Here is a 21,012-nt window from a genome sequence, read left to right as displayed (position 1 = left end):
ATGCGGGTTCCCAGATCTGAAAGCAATCCTAATGAATGACCTATGATTTTCTTAAACTTTTTAAAATGCCAGTTGGTGCCAGTGATCTGGGTGTGGCTGTTATCCTTTTGCAAAATGATGAATCAGGAATGGAGAAGTCAGTGAAGTACTTTTCCAAGAAATTGAACCAGTATCAGCAGAAGTGCTGGAGGGTGGAAAATGCGACTCTTGGACTGTTGCTGGCGCTTAATCAGTTTGAAGTTTTTTTTCCATCACAACCACCAAAAATCACTTAGGTACTTATGTACACAGACCATAATCCCTTGGCCTATGTCAAGAAATTTAAAGCTTAGAATACAAGATTATGTTGTTCGAGCTTGCTAATTCACCCGTACAAAGTATTCATATTGCTTGAAAGGAGAATGTAATTGCAGTCTCATTATCAAGCAAGCAATAATGCTAGAATATTTTATAAATGTGAGAAGAAAAGGCAACAAGATATTTCCTATGAAAACAAAGTAATGAAAGCAAATGAATATAATTTTTCTACATTTTGTGGTATACATGTCATGTTTACATTATGGTGAAATGCATTTGCAAATGACATCTCATCTTCTTAAAGTGCGGAGCCTGTATGCACCATATATATTTTAAAGAGATAATGGAAATAGAAACAGCAGAAAGCCATTTGGCTCATTGAACCAGCTCTGTCATACAAGAAGATCATGACTGTTGCTTTATTTCAACATCAAGCTCTTACACTTTCCCCATATCTCATTATACATTCAGTCTGCATGAATCTATTTATTTCCTTTTTATGCATATTCAGTGACTTGGGACTTTTTTTCATTGGAGTGTAGGAGGTTGAGAGGCAAACTTGTAGACGTTTATAAATTAATGTATGATAGTTATCTTTTCCCTAGGAAGCAGGACTTCAAGACTGGGGGCACATTTTTAAGATGAGAGGAAGGAGGTTTAAAATAGACACGAGGAGCAATTGTTTTGCACGGAGGGTGGTTCATGTGCAGAATGAACTTCCTGAGGAAGTGGTGGATGTGGGCACAGTTACAATGTTTAAAAGGCATTTGGATAAGAACATAAGTGGGTAAGGTTTGAAGGGATATGGGCCAGGAGCAGGAAGGTGGGACCAATTTAGTTTGGGATTATGTTTGGCATGGGCAGGTTGGACCGAAGGGGCGTGTTTCCGCGCCATATGACTCTATGACTTCAACTCACTGCTTTCTGTGATAGAGAATTCTACAGGTTTACCAACGTCTTAGAGAAGACATTTCTTCTCACCTCATAATAAAATAACTTACTGCACATCCTGAGACTGTGACTCCTTGTTCCGGACCCCTTAGCCTGGGGAAACATGATCCCCACATTCAGACTGTCCAGCCCTGTTAGAATTTTACATGTTTCATTGAAATCCCACCTCATTCTTCTAAGCATTAGAGAATGCAGATTTAATCTTTTCTCATAAAATAAGCCTGCTATCCCTGGGATCAGTCTGGTGAACTTTGGCTGCACTCTCTCAATAGCAAATATATATTTTCTTATGTAAGGTGAACAAAAAATGACTGGGGGCATTGGAGGAAGTCCAGAAAATGTCAGTAAGCAAATCCCAGATATGGAGAGATGGTGTCGTGGGGAGAGGTTGAATAGCTTGGGCCTATGCTAGTTGAAGTTAAGGAGAATGAGACGCGTCCTTATTGAAGAACACCGAATGGTTAGAGGACTTGAAGGGTTGATGCAGAAAGGTTGTTACCTCTTGTGCGAGAACCCAGGGCCAGAGGGTATATTCTCAGATTAAGGGCTTGCACATTTAAGACCGAGATGAAAAGGAATTTCTTCTCTCAGAGTTTTGTGAATCTGAGGAATTCTTTACTACAAAGGGCTGTTGGTTTTAAATATATCCAAGGAATCAAAAATGATGGGGAAAAGCCAGCAAAACTGAGATGAATATCATTAGATCAGCCATGATCTCCCTCTCTCTCGCACGCACATACACACGCACACACACACACACAGACATTCACACACACACACACACACACACACACAGACACACACACACACACACACACATGCACGCGCGCGCGCGCGCATACACAGACACGTGCACACACACACACGCACAGTGAATTTGCATGTGCAGATTTGTAATCGTAGACGCATTCTATTGTGTCCACAAAGCATGCAGTTTGTAGACAGTCAATGTGGCATTTTATAAATACCTGCTTTGGAAATAAAATCAGTCAGAGTCCACACAGCCAGATTCTAAACAAGGTCTCACACCTAAGATGCATCGTCTGACCTAAGATCTCACCTCTGTTATCCTGATAAAACCTTTCATTTTCTCAGGGCCGTGACTTGAAAAAAGTCTGGGATTTGCACCTTAATCCTTTCTAACTGATTAAAGATTTAACAGCCATCTTAAGTTTATTCAATGCATTCACATCAGTTCTATGACCCTTTGATCTTTTGCTTTTCAGTTCTGTGTCTGGTGCCACCTCTCTCCTTGACACCTGAAAAAAGAGTGAGACTCTGAAAGCTTGTGTCTTCAAATAGACCCCTTTTGGACTATAACCTGGTGTCATGTGATTTTTGACCTTGTCCATCCCAATCCAACTCTGGCCGGTGTGGTCTCACCAAGGCACAATACAGGTCCTGCTCCTGTTCTCAAACGCTCTTGCAATGAATGTCAACATACCATGTGTCTTCCTCACCATTTCATGCACCTGCATATTTGCCTTCAGTGACTGATGTACATGAACATCCAGCTCTCATTGTATCTCAAAGTTTCCCAAACTATGGTTATTTAAATAATATTCTGCCTTTTTTTTACTTTTCTCCTACCAAAGTGGATAACCTCACACATATTCTATAAGAAGGATGCGGAAGCTTTGGAAAGGGTGCAGAGGAGATTTACTAGGATGTTGCCTGGTATGGAGGGAGTTCTATATAGGTCTTACGAGGAAAGGCTGAGGTACTTGAGGCTGTTTTCATTAGAGAGAAGAAGGTTGAGAGGTGACTCAATTGAAACATATAAAATAATCAGAGGGTTAGATAGGGTGGATAGGGACAGCCTTTTTCCTAGGATGGTGATGGCGAGCATGAGGGGGCATAGCTTTAAATTGAGGGGTGAAAGATATAGGACAGATGTCAGAGGTAGTTTCTTTACTCAGAGAGTAGTAAGGGAATGGAACGCTTTGCCTGCAATGGTAGTAGATTTGCCAACTTTAGGTACATTTAAGTCGTCATTGGACAAGTATATGGACGTACATGGAATAGTGTAGGTTAGATGGGCTTGAGATCGATATGACAGGTCGGCACAACATCAAGGGCCGAAGGGCCTGTACTGTGCTGTAATATTCTATGTTCTATGTTCTATATTCAGAGTATATTATGTTCGCGGAGCATTTTGTTACTCACTCAACTTAGTGCTGAAACTTTTTACATCCTCCTTACCACTCACTTTCCCACCTAGTGTATTGCTCTTACCAAACTTAGAAATATTACATTTGGTTGCTTCATCCAAATCATTGATGTGTATTGTGAATAGCTAGGTACAAGCACAGATTCCTGTGGTATCTCAACTGTTACCTCTTTCCACTCTAAAGAATGACCAAAATATTCCTACTCTACAATTTCTATCTGAGAACCAATGTTCAATCCATACCAATATATCACAATTCATCCCATCCGTTTTTAGTTTATGCAATCTCTTACGGACGTTATCAAAAACGTTCTGACAATCCAAACACACTCGTATTCTAACAGTGATTTGGGAATATCCACTAGAAAATGGAAGTTTCAATCCTCTTGACAATTCGAAAGAAATCTCAATGATGTTCACTCATTGTCTAGTCAAGGAAATGTAACATTTATGGAAGCTTGATTTGATATTTTTGTGAGACTAGCTGGCACTAGGCCTTTGGATTAAAGCAAAAATATTGTTCAGCTTTAACTCATTGCGTGTCACAGGCCTGAAGGTCATTTATACTAAGATTTCCAAAAGCCTGAAAAAAAGCACGAGATCTGCCTCTATCTGGCTTCCTTTCTCTCTCTCTCCCTCTCTCTCTGTCTCAGTCTCTGTCTCTCTTCCCCCATTCCTTTGCTCCCTCTATTTGTAGAGACAAACTAGAACTGAGAGACTCTGAAAAGAACTTCTAGCTCAAGCAACAAAAAAAAGCCTAAGTCCAACTGACTGGATACTGAATTGGGGCTGGTGTAATTGAAAACTTACCATTACCAAAAAATGTCAAAGTAACTGTGAGAAAAGTTTCTCACTCCGCCTCTTAGATAATAAAGAGTGAAGCTGGATGAGCACAGCAGGCCAAGCAGCATCTCAGGAGCACAAAAGCTGACGTTTCGGGCCTAGACACTTCATCAGAGAGGGGGATGGGTGAGGGTTCTGGAATAAATAGGGAGAGATGTGGAGGCAGACCGAAGATGGAGAGAAAAGAAGATAGGTGGAGAGGAGAGTATAGGTGGGGAGGTAGGGGGCGGATAGGTCAGTCCAGGGAAGACGGACAGGTCAAGGAGGTGGAATGAGGTTAGTAGGTAGGAAATGGAGGTGTGACCTGGGGTGGGAGGAAGGGATGGGTGAGAGGAAGAACAGGTTATGGAGGCAGAGACAGGCTGGGCTGGTTTTGGGATGCAGTGAGGGGAGGGGATGAGCTGGGCTGGTTGTGTGATGCAGTGGGGGAAGGGGACGAACTGGGCTGGTTTTGGGATGCGGTGGGTGAAGGGGAGATTTTGAAGCTGGTGAAGTCCACATTGATACCATTGGGCTGCAGGGTTCCCAAGCGGAATATGAGTTGCTGTTCCTGCAACCTTCCAGGTGGCATCATTGTGGCACTGCAGGAGGCCCATGATGGACATGTCATCTAAAGAATGGGAGGGGGAGTTGAAATGGTTTGTGACTGGGAGGTGCAGTTGTTTATTGCGAACCGAGCGGAGGTGTTCTGCAAAGTGGTCCCCAAGCCTCCGCTTGGTTTCCCCAATGTAGAGGAAGCCACACCGGGTACAATCTGATGAAGAATCTAGGCCTGAAACGTCAGCTTTTGTGCTCCTGAGATGCTGCTTGGCCTGCTGTGTTCATCCAGCTCCACAATTTATTATCTTGGATTCTCCAGCATCTGCAGTTCCCATGATCTCTCACTCCACCTCTTGTTGTTTTGACTCTGAATCAACAATTATTATTCACGTTTTGCCTGTGTTCCTCACTGACAGCCTTTCTCCAAAACTCTATCTTGTCTGTATCATCCATGCTGACCAGATATCCTAAATTAATCTCATCTCATTTGCCACCATTTGGCCCATATCCCTCTCAACTCTTCCTATACATTTATCTATCTAGATTCCTTTTAAATTTAATTGTTGCCACCTTCACCACTTCTCTGACAGCTCATTCTAAACACATACCACCCTCTTTGAAAAAGTTTTCCCTTATGATTCTTCCAAATATTTCCCTCTCACCTTAAAATTGTGCACTCTAGTTTTGGAGTCCCGTGTTTTGGGACAAAGACTTTGGCTATTCACCCTATCCATGCCCTTAATGATATTACAAACTTTTACAAGATCACCCCTCAGCTTCTGACGCTCCTGTGTAAATAGCTCCAGCCTATTCAGCGTCTCCCTTTAGCTTAAACCCTCCAATCCTGGCAACATCCTTATTAATCCAGGACTGGATTAATCTGGACCTTATTGGTCCAGGATTCTCTAAAGGTTAACTTGCAGGTAGAGTCCGTGATTAAGAAAGCGAATGTAATGTTGTCGTTTATCTCAAGAGGATTGGAATATAAAAGCAGCGATGCGCTTCTGAGGCTTTATAAAGCTCTAGTTAGGCCCCATTTAGAATACTGTGTCCATTTTTGGGCCCCACACCTCAGGAAGGACATACTAGCCCTGGAGCGTGTCCAGCTGAGATTCACACGGATGATCCCTGGAACGGTAGGTTTAACGTATGATGCACGGCTAAGGATCCTGGGATTGTATTCATTAGAGTTTAGAAGGTTGAGGGGAGATCTAATAGAAACTTATAAAATAATGTATGGTTTAGAAGGGGTGGACGCTAGGACGTTGTTTCCGTTAGGAGGAGAGACTAGGACCCGTGGACACAGCCTTATAATTAGAGGGGGTAAATTTAAAACTGAAATGAGACGACATTTCTTCAGCCAGAGAGTGGCGGGCTTGTGGAATTCATTGCCGTAGAGTGCAGTGGAGGCCGGGACGTTGGATGCCTTCAAGGCAGAGATCGACAAATTCTTGATCTCAAAAGGAATCAAGGGCTACAGGGAGAGTGCAGAGAATTGGTGTTGAAATGCCCATCAGCCATGATTTAAGTAGCAGAGTGGACTTGATGGGCCGAATGGCCTTACTTCCGCTCCCATGTCTTATGGTCTTATGGTCTTAATCTTTTCTTCACCCTTTCAAGTTTCACATCTTTCCTATAGCAGGGGGGCCAGAATTGAATGCAGTATTCCAAAATTGACATAACAAATGTCCTGTACAGCCGCAACATGACCTCCCAACTCCTATACTCAATGCAGTGGCCACTAAAGGCAAGTGCACCAAATGCCTTATTCACTACCCTGTCTACCGACGACTCTACCTTCAAGGAACTATGACCCTATACGCCAGGGCATCTTTGTTCAGTAACACTTTGATGAACAGAGAGATCTGGGTGTTCAGGTCCATTGTTCCCTGAAGGTGACACCGCAGGTCAATAGGGTGGTCAAGAAGGCATATGGCCATCGGACAGGGTATTGAGTACGAGAGTTGGCAGGTCATGTTGCAGTTGTATAGGACTTTGGTTTGGCCACATTTAGAGTACTGTGTACAGTTCTGGTTGCCACATTACCAAAAGGATGTGGACGCTTTGGAGAGGGTGCAGAGGAGGTTCACCAGGATGTTGCCTGGTATGGAGGGTGCTAACTATGAAGAGAGGTTGAGTAGATTAGGATTATTTTCATTAGAAAGACGGAGGTTGAGGGGGGACCTGATTGAGGTCTAAAAAATCATGAGGGGTATAGACAGGGTGGATAGCAAAAAGCTTTTTCCCAGAGTGGGGGATTCAATCACTAGGGGTCATGAGTTCAAAGTGAGAGGAGGAAAGTTTAAGGGAGATATGCGTGGAAAGTTCTTTACGCAGAGGGTTGTGGGTGCCTAGAACGCGTTGCCAGCGGAGGTGGTAGATGCAGACACGTTAGCGTCTTTTAAGATATATTTGGACAGGTACATGGATGGGCAGGGAACAAATGGACACAGACCGTTGGAAAATAGATGACAGGTTAGACAGAGGATCTTGATCGGTGCTGGCTTGGAGGGCCGAAGGGCCTGTTCCTGTGCTGTAATTTTCTTTTGTTCTTTGTTCTTTGTGGTTGTTCCCAGGACCTTACTAATAAGTGCACAAGTCCTGCCTTGGCTTGTCTTCCTAAAATGCAACACCTCACATTTATCTAAATTAACTCTATCTGCCTCTCTTTGGCCCATCAGCCCATCTGATTAAGATCCCAATGTGCTCTGACATAACCTACCAATTTTGGTGCTATATTACTCATTGTTTTTTCTACATTCATATCCAAATCATTAATATAAATGACAAAAAGCATGGAGGCAACACCCAATCCTTGCGGCACACCGCTGGTCACAAGTCTCCAGTCTGAACAACAATGCTCTACAATCACCCTCCGTCTCCTACCTTCACGCCAATTTTGAATCCAAATGGCTAGCTCTCCCTGGATTCCATGTGATCTAACCTTGCTAACCAATCTACCATACGGAACCTTATAGAATGCCTGACTGAAGTCCATACAGACAACATCCACCGGTCTGCCTTCGTGATTCTTCTTTGTCACTTCTTCAAAAAACTGAATCACATTAGGAGACACAATTTCCCATGTGCAAGGTCAGGTTGACTATTCTAATCAGTCCTCACCTTTCCAAATACATCTAACTCCTGCATCTCAAGACTCCCTCTAACAACGTGCCCACCACCGATGTCTGGTTCACTCGTCTACAGTTCCCTGGCTTTTCCTCACCACCTTCTTACATAGTGGCTTCACATTAACCAACCTCCAGTCTTCTGGCACTCCACCCATGGCTATCAATGATACAAACATATCAGCAAGGGGCCCAGCAATCAGTTCCTGAGCTTCCCACAGTGTTCTGGGGATTTATCTACCTTTATGCATTTTAAGACATCCTGCACCTGCTTCTCTGTAATATGGACACTTTTCAATTCACTTTTCACTTTTATTTCTCTAGATTCCATACCCTTCTCCATCGAAATATCCCTTTTCCCCTTTTTCCTGGCTCTAGTCAGTTCCAACTTACTCTATTCTCCTTCTCTCCACAAACTGCGAGCTTTATTTATTGGTGCAAAACATTGGAAGCCATGAGGCAATTTGATGCGAAACACACTGTGTGCTGATCCCACACTATTCAGCTGTCTGGGGGAGATTGGGTGCGTGATCTCAAATGGTGATGAAAGGGGAGATGAAACGGTGTGAGTAGGTGAGGGACAGAGAGCTAAAGAGTGAGGTTGGATGATTATCCTTACATCAGCTTTGGTGTAGAGACACCCAGACTAACCTTAACCTTAATAAAAACTGAAGGAACTGTGGATGCTGTAAATCAGGATCGAAAACAGAAGTTGCTGGAAAAGGCCAGTGGGTCTGGCAGCATCTGTGAAGAAAATAATCAGAGTTAATGTTTCTGGTCCGGTGACCCTTCCTCAGAACTGACGGCAGCTGGGATAACGTTAGTTTATGTGCAGAAAATAAGGAGGGGGGGATGGGATAAGAAGTAAATTATAGGATTGAGCCTAAAGAGAGAGAACACTTAGACAGACATGATATTTTCAGCATATAAACTGCCCTTTTCCCAGCTACCATCAATTCTGAGGAAGGGTCACTGGGCCCAAAGCGTTAAAAGTAACCTTAACACCGTTGACTGAGACTATGGCACAAAGAAAACCCCAGAACAGGAATATGCCAGCCTCATTCAGTCACCCAATTGATCAATTTGCCGAGGGAGTTAGGGAAGAACAGAAAGTATGAGCACGAGTACGCTACATCTTTTCCAGAAACTCCTGAAAATTAAAGCATGTGAGTTGTGTTGTATTAAATTGCTACTGTTCCACATTTCCTCATTTGGGTCAGCTTTATGGAACTGAGTTTTCACTGAGTAAACATGAAACCACATTCCTTTACATACTTTATGTGGTTTGGGATGTGAGCATTTACCAAAAGTAGTTTGTCGCCAGAGGCCAAGAATAGCAATTGTATTTTTTAAAAATGTAACCGCTGCTGTGGCTAAAAACCATGATCTACGTCCAAGCTAAAGGGAAAAAAAATGTAAAACTTGTTACAATAATCTTTTTCAGTTTAAGCCTCACACTGTAAAAACACTTTTGTGTGCTCTGATCCCAGATAGAGATATGGGACTATCTCCTGTCTTTAATTTTCTGACTCGTATTGTATTGTAGTTTCACTACAGACTACCATTTCTTGTCCAGTTGCCTGTTTTTTAATGGGCTGATAGGTCTGAACTCGGGAGGTGATTGCTGTTGGACCAATTCCCAAAATGTACCTTTCCCTCTGGAGCCTTTCTACCTAGTAGGCAACTCTGCAAAGCTGTGATAGTTCCAATGGCTAATCCTGAAAACTTTACTTTGCATCCTCATAGTTTGGGAATCTCAGCGTAATCTGCAAATAAAGCTTGGAAATGACAAGGCACCTTCAGCAAACAGGACAGAGACCTCTGATAGCTTCTTGTTTTTTGACCTAGGTCCTTGGGGAGAACAAAGGAACACGGTTAAGAGCAGGAGTAGGCCATTCAGCCCTTTGAGCCTGTAATTCCCCATTGTTTGCTTGATGGCCATGCCTTGGCCAACCAAAATTCGCTTGCCAACCAATCCACACATTTTTCCCTGTCGTATAAATTGTTGTGATTGTTTGAAATTTGGCACTCTTGCATTTGTCCTGATGAGAGCAGAATGAAAAGTTTTGGCAACATGTCACTTGTTTGCAGCAGTATAAATGCCTCTTTCAGACTCCTGGCCTCTGTCCATCACTTGTGCCTGCCCACTCCAACTGCAACGTGTCAGCTGTGGCTCATTCTTCCCTCTGGACTCACAGGGTCCTCTGTTCAAATCACCTTGCTGGCTTAAGTGGATACTTGAGTGTGGTGCTGACTGAGCAGATTATCGGGTCATAGAGTCATGAAGCACAGAAATAGGCCCGTTGGTCCCACCAGTCCATGCCAACCAGACAACCTAAACTAGTTCTACCTGCCTGCGACAGGCCTACATCCCTCCAAGCCTTTCCTATTCATGTACTTATCTGAGTGCTCTTTTAAATTGTACCTGTACCCATATCCATTGCTTCTTTAGAAAGTTCATTTTACACATGAACCACACTTGCTAAAAAAATTGCCCCTCTTGTCTTTCTTAAGTCGCTCTCCTCTCACCTCAAAAAATGTCCCCCTACCTTGAAATCCCCCTTCCTAGGGAAAAGAAAACTACCATTAATCTTAGCTCATGATTTCATAAACCTCTATAAAGCCACCTCTCAACCTCCTATTCTCCTGTGAAGAAAGGTCCCAGCCTCCCCTCCTTTTCTTTATAGCACGATTCTTCCACTCCCACCATCATGCTGGTAAATTTCTGCTGAACCCTCTCCAGCTTAATAATAGCCTTCCTAGAACTGGGCACACTATTCCACAAGAGGCCTACCAATGTCTTGTACAACCTCAACATGATTTCCCAACTCGTCAATAAATATTGGCAGAACATAGATGTCCATTTGTGATAATGATATAACCAGGGTAGACCTGTACAGGAGCATAAGAACATAAGAAATAGGAGCAGGAATAGGCCTCTAGGCCATTGATCCTGCTCTGCCATTCAATAAGGTCATGGCTGATCATTTTGTGGACTCAGCTCCACTGCTCCCCATTGCCCTTAATTCCTTTGGTCAAAAACCTATCTATCTTTACCTTAAAAACATTCAATGAGGTAACCTCACCTGCTTCAGTGGGCAGGGAATTCCACAGGTTCACAACCCTTTGGGTGAAGAAATTCTTCCCCAACCCAGTCCTAAATCTGCTTCCCCTGATTGGCAGGCTATGCACCCTAGTTCTATTTTCACCCACCAGTGGAAACAATCTCCCTGCTTCTATCTTATCCACTCCTTTCATAATTTTGTGTTTCTTATAAGATCCCCCTCATTCTTCTAAATTTCAATGAGTATAGCCCCAGTCTACTCAATCTCTCCCCATAAACCAACCCTCTCAACTCCAGAATCAACCCAGTGAACCTCCTCTGCATGCCCTCCAGTGCCATTGCATCCTTTCCCAGGTAAGATTAAAATTGTACACAGTGCTACAGCTATGGCCTCACCAGCACCTTATACAGCTGCAGTATAACTTCACTCAGAGATAGTTAGAACTGCCGAAGCTGTAGGCAGAGATAACACAGTGCGGAGCTGGAGGAACACAGCAGGCCAGGCAGCATCGGAGGAGCGGGAAAGGTGACATTTTGGGTTCGGACCCTTCTTCAGAGATTTCTGAAGAAGGATCCCAACCCAAACCACCAGCTTTCTAGCTCCTCTGATGCTGCCTGGCTTGCTGTGTTCCTCCAGATACACACTGTGTTATATCTGCAGTATTACCTCACTGCTTTTAAAAGATTGGTGTTCCTGGGAGAAGCATCAATCAGCTGGGCTTTTTCTGAGCTGCAAATTCACTGTAATGAGATGTGTAAGGAACCTAAGCAGTTCTTTATCATTAAGATCAAGATCATCCAAGTTTTTGCCTCCAATCTCTGCATTTCCCCAGGCTCCACTCTTCCCTGGACCTAACCTTACTCTCTTCACTCGCTTTATTGCACAACTGTCCTTGTGCTGTAACACTTTGTTTGTGGGCCTCACCGTTTATTCTTCTGAACTCAGTAGAACAAAAATCCTTTTTGCAGAGTGCAGGCTGATTCCTTAAAAATGAGGAAAAAGAATCAAAGAACTGCAGGAGCAAGAATTCGGAAACAAAAACAGGAGTTGCTGGAAAAATTCAGCAGGTCTAGCAGCATCCATGGCGAGGAGGCAGAGTTAATGTTTTGCGTCCAGTGACCTGTAAAACTTAGAAATATAAACTGCTTCAAGTGAAATAAGAACATGATGATGAAACTTGGAAGGTAGACATACCAGAGTACATTGGGTGTTAACTCTAGGAAAGTACATAGGTCCAAAAACTTGTGAAATTGTTCATAAACTGTCACCTGAAGAACTTTAGACTTTCACAACCTCTCCTGAGTAAGGTAGAAGATCCAAACCTTTCCAGGGCTGCCACCAAACTATCAGGCTAATCACAAAACTGTGGAAAGGGTCGCTTCAGATCCAAATGCCTCCCTTCGATCTAAGGCTTCAGCAGTCCATCACACACTGTCTCAGAGACAATCCAATCACTCACAACTTTGTCAATCCAGTCCTGTAATCTTCTCCCAAATACTGAAGCTCCAACTTCCAAAATCCCCCATGTCTCATCACTGAAAACTGATGGCCTATTCCCCACTGATATTCTTAAATTTACATCTTCTACATGTGACTTGGCCAGCGCTAAGAGAACCAAAATAAACCTGCAGGAAAGTGCAGTTGAGGATGATCAGATCAGCCATAATCTGATTGGATGGTGGAGCAGATTCGATGGGCTGAATGGTCTCCCTCTGCTCTTCTATTATATGGCCCAACAGACTGATGAACTGTCTACTTTAATATGACTGCAAAGCTTGCTGAGCCATATCAGAGAACAGTTAAGAATCAGCCACCTTGCCTTGGATCCGAAACCACATTCCCTTCCCCAGGTTTGTTTGCTGACAATGATAATCTGGTTATATTCCTGGTTATCCGTGTCATCAATACCTTTCTTGAATCCAGATTTGCTCCAACAAGCAATTCAACAGCTACCCTAGGCAAGATTTGAACTCACAACACTGAATCATTAGTCCGGGATTCTAGATGACCTATTCTAGTAACACAACCACTACGCTACGATGAATCCCAAAGCAGGGCCACAGACTTTCTTTGTCTTCTTGGCTCCGATCCCAGTTACTTCACTTTCTTTTAAAGCGACTGGCACTGCCACCTACTGGTCCAGGAGGCTGGAAGATTAAAATCTTTCAGAGCCTGCCTGCTTTTTAATTCCCTTAACTCTCTTGAGATCAAATTTACAATCTTAGAGACTGAAGACTGTTTTCATTCTCCAGATTGGTCATTGTGGGACGCCATATCAAAATTTAATGCAACTGAGTGACTTCTGACAAGGGTTAGTGCTTGGCTGGAGTGGGGGTTAGGGGACTCAGGAGTCAAAGAACTGCGCACTTAGTGATTGATGATATTTTAGCAAGCAGTGCCCCCAGGGATATTTTTCTATACTTTCACATTTTATCAAACATGGAAATATCATGGAAATCTTCCCTCCTTTAGGGAAGGAAGCTGTCATCCTTACTTGGTCTGGCCTACTTGTGACTCCAGACCCACAGCAACGTGGTTGACTCTTAACTGCCCTCTGGGCAATTAGGGATGGGCAATAAATGCTGGCCTAGCCAGTGATGCCCTCATCATACTATGAATGAATAAAGAAAAAAGAAAGTGGTTGAGGCTAATATATTAAATGTTATCAAAAAGGGTTTTGATACAGTTCTTAGAGCTAAAGGGATGAAAGAAAATGGGTGAAATAGGAGCCTGAGATGGTTGATCAGCTATGGTCATGTTGAATGGTGGAGCATATTTGAGAGGGCTGAATGGCCTAATCCTGGCTTTTTATCTGTTTACTTAACATTCCTGTCCTCATCTAAACTGCTAGGAAAAGGCAAGGAATAGGACGTGAGCAGTAGGCCAACCAACTTCTCACTTGTTAGTGGTGTAGTGGCGACCCACAATTCCCTCTGGACCCATGTGCCACAACACACCCCCTCCCCTCCATACATGGTCAATTTGAGACATCTGTCACTGCTGGCAGGAGACACAGAGCCATACAGTTACAGTTCTACAGTGCAGAAAACACCCATTGATTCATTGAGTCTGCATCAACAATAACTACCACTAAAGACGTGTTCATCCCAATTTCTTGCTGTTGTCCCATAAAGTTGAAAGCTATAATGTTGTGGGACTTTATGATTCCTGGATATCCAGATGTTTGCTGAACTTTGTGCCTCAGAAAGTTGCCACCCAGGCCAATGGGACACGAGGACAGAGATTGGGAATTATTCCAAGGCATGGGAAAGGACTTTCCCCTCATTGTTTGTATCTTCATTCCAAAAAAGATTTTTCTTGATTAAACACCTACAACTGTCAACGGCCAATTCAGACAAGTTTCCATCGTGTTCATGCCATTTCTTGCTTTAAGGCGTTAAACCATTTGAAATGAACATTTGTTTTATTTTAGCTCTTTCTGCCACGTAAGAAAAAAGCAATGCAGAAGTTTAAGAGACTAGGTAGGAAAGTTTGTGGTTTAGAGTGCTAATCTTCAGGAACTAGCATCCAAGGATATTATGTAACAGCATCTGTGGCCTCATTGTGTTTTCCATTCACTGTTTTAAAATATCCTGTTTTTTTTTAACTGTGGGGTTTACTTTGGAACTAGTTGCTTGAAATTTTTCACCCCTTCCTTTTGCATATGTGTTGCATCCATGTGTTACTTCAACTTTTTTCACTTTCTTTACAATTTACAATTTCCTTTCTTTCACTTTTGTTGCCAAGAATGGTCTTACATCAGTTGATCCCATGCTGAGTTTAAAGTGATACACACTTCCAACTCCATGGAAATGAGCAATCTATGTAGCTTCATCTAACAGCTGCTGTAAGAAAAAGGGAACCGTGACACAGCAAAATCTGCATTGTGAGTAGTGTCCACTTAGCTTGTCATGTTCTCCACTCTGAATCAGCACATTATGTGTTCAAAACCTGCTCTGGGTCAAGAACACAAATACGAAACGAGCACTCTCTGCACTATAGAGGACACACTGCACTGCCAAAGGTGCTATCATCCAAGGCTGTTGATGATGGCATAGAATTCCAGAAAAATGGCAGAGGTCCTAGCTGGTGTCCTGAGTCAAAATTTAGCTGTAAAAACTACGATTAAATAGATTTGCAATTTGCTTGATGTGGGATCTTGTCATGTACGAAATAGTCTCTGAAATTCATACATTGTAGAAGCATAGAGAAACAGGAATAGGCCATTTGGCCCATCAAGACTGCTGTACCATTCAATATGATCATCATAGAACCCATACAGTGTGGGAAGAGGCCGTTCAGCCCATCAAGCCTGCACTGTCCCTCCAAACAGTATCACACCCAGAACCCAAGCCCCCACGCTATCCCCATAGCTGCACATTTCCCATTGCTATTCCACCTGGACTGCCCATCCCTGGACATTACAGGTGATTTAGCATGGCCAATCCGCCTAACGTTCACATCTTCAGACTGTGGGAGGAAAGCCACACAGACATGGGGAGAATGCACAAACTCTTTACAGACAGTAGCCTGAGGGTGGGATTGAACTCAGGTCGCTGATGTTGTGAGGTAGCTGTGCTAGTCATGAGCTACTATGGCAAGCTCACCTACTTTAATTCCTTTAGCTCTAAGGCTTATATTTAACAAGCTCCTGAAAACATTCAATATCTTGGTGTCTAGAGTTTTCTGTGGCAGAGAATTCCACAGGTTCACCCACTGTCTAGATGAAGAAAGTTCTCCTCATCCCAGAGGACTACTTTGTATCTTTAGACTGTGACTTCTGGTTCTGTACTCCTTGATCATCCATCCTGTGTTTATCGTGTCTAATCGTCTTCATATTTTATAGGTTTCTATGAAATGCCCCTTAATCTTCTAAACTGCAGTGAATATAGTTTTGACCAATCTAATCTCTAATCATGTGTCAGTCATGTCATCCCAGGAAGTTGTATAGTAAAACTTTGTTGTGCTCTCACCATAGCCAGAATATTCTCAGATAAGGAGAACTAAACTGCATATAATGCTCTAGCTGTGGTCTCACCAAGGCCATGTAAAATTGCAGTAAGACATCCCTGCTCCTGAAATTGAATCCTCTCACTATGGAGGGCAAAACATCACTGTCTGCTGTATCTGCAATGGTCACTTTCAGTGACTGGTGTACAAGAACACCCAGGTTTAATTGTGCCTCTCTCTTTCCCAATCTAGCACCATTCAGATCGTCCTTGCTATCAAACTGGATAACCTCAGATTTATCCATATATACTTCATCTGCCCTGTCTTTGCCTACCCACTCAACTAGTCCAAACCACGTTTAAAGCAGTGACTACAGGTCAAAAGTACTTCATTGTTTGTGAAGAGCTTCGCATCTTGTGAAAGGTGCCAGAGAATGGAAGGTCTATCTTTCTTTGACCTCAATGGCTTCATAACCTGAGGAGGAGAAATTTGGCTTGAGTTCTCGCTCCTCGTCACACAATGAATAGACTTCACCAAATGCAGTTAAATAATTCATTGTCCAGACTGACCCTCAAAGGTCAGGAGAATGGAAGCCTATGAAACCGTACCCTGCTCAAGTGAAAGACCTACAGAAGAGATAGAGAGGATGTTCCCTGCAGAATAAGGAAGATAAATAGGAGTCTGCTCAACTGCACTTTCCTGCACATTAATTCCAAACCCACTTTTTCCTTTATTCGCTTATGGGACATAGATGTTACTGGCTGAGCCACCATTGATTGTTAGTTGCACTTGAGAAGATAGTGGTGAGCTGCCTTCTTGAACTGTTAAAATCCATGTTCTGTGGGTAGACCCACAATGCCCTTAGGGAGGGAATTCCAGGATTTTGATGCAGCACACTGAAGAAATGACAATACATTTCCAAATCAGGATGGTAAGTGTGTTGGAGGGGAACATATATCTGCTGCCCTTATCCTTCAGGATGAAAGTGGTCATGGGTTTGGGCAGTGACGTTTCAGGATCTTTGGTGAATTTCTATAGTGCATCTTGTAGATAGTACACACTGCTGCTACTGAGCGTCAGTGATGGAGGGAATGAATGCTGGTGGATGCACTGACAGTCAAACAGGCTGCTTTGTCCTGGATGGTATCAAGCTTCTTTAGTTTCTCGGGAAGGTGATGGTTTAGAGGTATTATTGTTGGGCTGTTAATCCAGAGAACCAGGTAACATAGAATCTAATGCTGACCAAGAATCCATTATTGATTGCTGGAAAGCCCCATCTGGTTCACTAATGCCCTTTCGGGAAGCAAACTGCCCTTCTAATTAGTCCGGCCTACATGTTGCTCCAGACCAACAGTAACGTGGTTGGTTCTCAGCTGTCCTCTGGGCAATTAGGGATGGGCAGTAAATGCTGCCTGGCCAGCGACGTCCTTATCCCATTAAAGAAAATTTACAAAAAAAAAAGTGTTACTGAAGCTGCACTCATCCTGGGAAGCTGGAAGTATTCCATCTCACTCCTAACCTGTGCCTTATGGATGGTGAAATGGTTTTTGGGGGGGGACAGGAGGAGAAGTACTCACAACAGTATTGCTAGCTTTTGACCAGCTCATGTTGCCTCTGTGTTTATGTGTCAAGTCCAGTTGACTTTCTGGTCACTGGTAACACCAAATATGGTGATGAATTTGGCGATAGCAACACCATTGAATGTCAAGGGGTGGCTGTTAGATCCTCTCTTATTGGAGATGGACATTCTCTGGCATTTGTGTCGCTCTAATGTTGTTTGCCATTTGTCAGGACAGCACTTGTTGCCCATCTTAATTGCTGAGAGGGTAGTTAAGAGACAATCACATTGCTGTGGGCCTGGAGTCACATGAAGACCAGACAAGGAAAGGATAGCAATTTCCTGTCCTGTGACATCACCCTTACTCCACAATCTCCCCAATGATTTCCGATGGTGATCCAGACCTTTAGTTACTCCAATGAGATAGCATCCACGTCTTTCTAGGGTAGAGATTTCCAAAGATTTACAAGGTTCTGAATGAATAATTTTCTTGTCTTGTCAGGGCTCCTCCTAAGCTTCCTAGCATCATTGATGCCAGTCTTCAGCTAATTAGATTCATTCACATGATATTGGCTGAAGGCACTAGATTCTGTAAAATGTCAAGATGTCCCTCAGCATTCTGGGAATAATGCTGAAGGCTTCTGCTCCAGAACCAGCTGCCCTCCTCGCTAAGCTATTCCGATGCAGCTACAACATTGGCATCAGTCCACAAAGTGGGTAAGCTCTCATGTATGTCCTGTCCATTAGAAGGAAAAATTGACCTCAGCTAATGACAGACCTTTGTGTCTACTCTCAACGATCATTGGTTGTAGTCTCAGGACACCAATACAGCAGCTCCTGAGCCCAAACATCTTCTGCTGCTTCCTCAATGACCATCCTGGCATCAGAAGTCTGAGGTGGGGATGCTCGCTAATGAATGTACCATGTTCAGCACTTTTCACCACTCCTCAGATGCCGAAGCATTCTGTGATCAAATGCACCAAGGCCAGTACAATAACCAAACAGGTGCCAAGTAACATTCGTGCTACACAAGACCCAGACTATCACCACCTCTAATAAGAGAATATAACTGTTGGTATTTGATGTCTAACAACATAACGATAATTGAATCCTCGACTATCCACATCCCGGGGTTACCATTGATCAGAAATTGAATTGGGCCAGTTATGTAAATACTGTGACTGCAAATGCACACCAGAGACCTGGAATATTGCATGAAGTAATTCACCTTCAGTCTCCCCAAAGACTATCATGGTACCCACCAGCTACATGGTACAAGTCAGGAGTGTGATGGAATACTCCCCACTTGCCATGATGAGTGCACTTTGAACAAAACTCAAGAAGCTCAACATCATCAAGAGAAAAGCAGCCTACTGATCCAACGCATTCAGAATACCGTTCTTCCACCAACAACGCATTGTGGCAACACTTGCAAAATAAATTGTAGCAACTCACCAAGGCTCCTTTGACAGCAACTTCTAAACCCATGACCACTTCCATCTGGAGGGGAAAGAGCAGCAGCTACATGGGAACACCACCTCTTGCAAGTTTCTCTTCAAGCCACTCACCACCCTGACTTGGAAGTATATCACCATTTCTTCAGTGACACTAGAACGAAATCCTGGAACTCTCTCCCTGATGGCAATGTCAGAGTTTTGACACTACATGGACTGCAGCAGTTCCAGAAAGCAGCTCGCCGTCCCCTTCTCCAGGCCAATTTGTAATAAATAAATGCACATGTGCCACGTTCAAATGAGAAAAGAAGTCCTAATTGGCCAACTTTGCCCTAAGAACCTAAGCTGGCTCTAGACTCTCTAGCCAGTGGAAACTTTCGCCTTGTCAAATCCTCAGAGCATTTTATTCATTTCAATTAACTCACTTATCAATTTTGTAAATGCCAGGACCATTCAAGCTCTCGTCGCACCCTCTCCAATATTTAATGTGGTGTGTTATTTCCAAGGCAGGTTTATCCTACTTTAGCAAGATCAAATTAACATACCGGGTTCCAGCAAGGAATTGCACTGAAACCAAGCATATAGCACTTCAACCACCTAAAAATAAGGGAAAGATGACGACCCAGAAATTTGCAAGTACATATGAAATAAATGAAGCCAGATAGAGCTGCCTGTCAGCAAATATTTCTTGAAACTTGTCAGATTTGGCATAATCTGCAGTTCCGATTCACAGGAGATATCTGAACTTACTGAATTTAAATGGGAATAGTTCAATTGAGATCTTCTATCAATTATACCTGCGCCAAATGTTATGACACAGTTGAATGCCTTTAGCTATTCCGCCTTCTGTTTTCTTTCACTCAGCTGTGAAATCATTGTTTACAGTTTATGCTGTTATTCCTGATCCAAGTCCAAACATCAGTTATCTTCTGGATTAGGTTGGGATTTTGTTAACATTCTGGTCTTTTTGGAGTCTCACATGTTTCTGGGGTGATAGCAAACAGTTGGAGCTGTGCTTGGAAAACAGGACCTTAATCATCAACACATTGTTTGATTTAGGATTCTGCAACTGGATGATTATCATACATAATTCTTCACTGACTCCTTTAAGATGCTTCTTAAAACAGACATCTTTGGCCAAGATTGCTCTCATCCATTTGATATTCATATTCATTAACTTGCTATTAATCTTACAAGAGCAAAAAAGCAGGAACAGGCAATTGAATTGGATGTTCTACCATGACCAAATTGAAAGGCCAAATTGTTTCTCCCTGTTTCTACTTTCTATTTTTCTATGATTTCTGACAAAGCATCCTGGTGCAGCATCTCTTGAGGTGCTGTCTTATTTTATAGGTGCTATATAAATGTCAGGTGCTGCTGCCCAGTAGATGTTGCTTTGGATCAAATGCTGAAGAGTTGAACATGTAAGTCTGAAGCAGTGCTGAGGGAGTGCTAATGTGTCAGCGTGCTATTTTTTGGATGTGATGGTAAACCTTCGGTAGAATGTTGAAGAGCCCTTGGTGTTATTGTCAGAAAGTTCTAACTCATGAGCCAGTCAATATTGACCCACGAATCAATGTCACCAATGGAACTGGGCTCCATCGTGTTGCTGCTGTCGTGACTAAAGAAACGCTGGAGTGAAATAATGGGAACTATAAAACTTCTATGTAAACACACACAAAACAGGAACAGGCCTCATGAGCAAAATACGTTCATGGTACCCCTTTGGGTTACTGCTCCTCTGTTCTGTCTACTCCCCATATCCCTGGATTCCTGAAGAGAGCATAACCCTCTGGCTTCAATGTCCTATCATCTCTGTAGACAGGTAGGACAAGGGTATTAATGCCCGAAGCATGCAGAATGTAATGTCTGCAGCTGATTTGATGCATTATCCACCTGTTTAGGCTGATCAGGCTCAGTTCACATCCTAGATAATAAAATGTGAGGCTGGATGAACACAGCAGGCCAAGCAGCATCTCAGGAGCACAAAAGCTGACGTTTCGGGCCTAGACCCTTCATTTTGTGCTCCTGAGATGCTGCTTGGCCTGCTGTGTTC

The sequence above is a fragment of the Stegostoma tigrinum genome, chromosome 9 (assembly GCF_030684315.1).
Source record: "Stegostoma tigrinum isolate sSteTig4 chromosome 9, sSteTig4.hap1, whole genome shotgun sequence".
Taxonomy (NCBI): domain Eukaryota; kingdom Metazoa; phylum Chordata; class Chondrichthyes; order Orectolobiformes; family Stegostomatidae; genus Stegostoma; species Stegostoma tigrinum.
The sequence above is the reverse complement of the archived record's forward strand: the minus strand, read 5'-3'. Positions refer to the sequence as shown.